Source organism: Dysidea avara, chromosome 14 (genome assembly GCF_963678975.1).
Source record: "Dysidea avara chromosome 14, odDysAvar1.4, whole genome shotgun sequence".
NCBI classification, from domain to species: domain Eukaryota; kingdom Metazoa; phylum Porifera; class Demospongiae; order Dictyoceratida; family Dysideidae; genus Dysidea; species Dysidea avara.
In genome coordinates, this window is record NC_089285.1 from 11,618,043 (window position 1) to 11,619,684 (window position 1,642).

The 1,642-nt window shown below is 41.2% G+C and overlaps 1 long non-coding RNA gene across 1 annotated transcript; it reads right to left on the reverse strand.

Moving 5' to 3' along the window:
* Positions 1-848: 848 nt before the first annotated feature.
* On the reverse strand, positions 849-1,642 carry LOC136243893 (uncharacterized). The gene is made up of 4 exons (XR_010695011.1): positions 1,571-1,642; positions 1,349-1,525; positions 1,205-1,303; positions 849-1,149 (listed from the first exon to the last, which is right to left on the reverse strand). It is a non-coding gene; the product is annotated as an uncharacterized lncRNA (long non-coding RNA).

Consider the following 1,642-nt stretch of genomic DNA (forward strand, 5'->3'; position numbering starts at 1 on the left):
AAGGCATGGCTAATATATTTTAGCTTTATCTTCATGGGTGTCATCATATTAATGTGCAATAATCGAGACAGAATTTGCAAAAAAGACTTTCCAATTGTGTGCATCTGATAACCTATAACTTGTGTTGTGGATAAGGCCAGGCAAACATCCACAAAAATTTGGATTTCCATGCAGGCTGGAGGTCATTGTTCATTATAAAAGAAAATACTCAAAATCAAGCTAAATTTTCTCTAGTATGCTCTTCAGTGTTCCAATTATGATCTCAGCACATAACAAAACAGCAAGAAAGAGCTTATTGAAAAAATCGCATACTTTTTTAAAATTGATGTTATTACATAAATCGATAGGGCAACTATTAACCTTCCTTTTTGTGAAGTTTCACACTCATAGCTATTTGCTACAAAGAGATATACACCATTACACTGCACCATGTAGCGATTTCACAGTACGCATAACACGGACCAACTTACAAACGAGCAGATTTGTTCTCAATCATTTCCCCGTCTTTTCCGCGCCAACCCTTTAAAATGGCTAGTTCGTCAAAAAAACCCAGTGTTCTTTCCGCTATTAACTCTATGTCCAGTGATGGCTTAGTGTGACTGTCTAACAGTGTTTACGCACAGTTATTACTTTGGCAATGATGACAGCGATGATGACATAAGCGGTGATGAGCTGGACTTCGGTAAAGAAATGTTTGCTGGAATGCCTTAAATGTTTTGAATCACTTACCGCACTGAAACACCTAAGAAGCGAAAGAAGGTCACAGAACCTGCTAATGGTGACCAGGTCATAGTGCAGATATGAAGCTGGTGAATTAGAATTCAGCGAGCAAGGTAATTGATGTGCTGTAATCATACTGTGAAATGTTTAAAATAAAACAATATCATAGGACTGTTTGAAGATTTCGATATTCCTAATTCTCAGTCCAGTGTCATTGATCACTCTTCAAGGACTAACAGTGACGACCATGACAATCCTTTGTCTACTAGTAGACATATTCCTGTAAGTCCTGCCAATACTATCCCCAGTTGTGGAGACCAGCAGCAGGTTGGTGGAGCTCCATTCCAGCAGCAACTCAGTCAACATCAATCCGCTGCCAGCTATTTTAGTTGCCACCCATGTCACCCAACTGTCTCCTCACTGGGTAGCCTGGATGGAACTGAGTTATCATCTGTGCAGTATGCACATGGCAGTGGTTACTCACCTTGTAATGATTGGCTTGAAAGCAGTCCATCATTTCACTCATTTGGCAGTCCACTATCACCACTCCAGTTTACTGAGTCACCTCAAACCCTGTCACATGCTGAGTACCCATCAATTACCACTCAACAATCACTGGGTAACTCACCAGTTGGCCATTCGCTTTCCAGTTCTCCTCAGTCTCTTTCTATCAGTAGAAGTCAGTTATTTGTTAATTCTCACTCACACAACAATGGTCCATTTGGCTCGTTTGCTGCCAGTTCCTCTGTCTGCATAGGTAGTGTTAGCACACATCAATATACAAGTGGGCCAACTACTCAATCCCCTGTAAATAGTCACTCAGAATTGACCAGTACTACAGCAAATGTACCTGTCTTCAGCACTCCTACGATTAACACAGCAGATGTACCTGTCTCCAGCACGCCTACCAGGAGGGTAAACG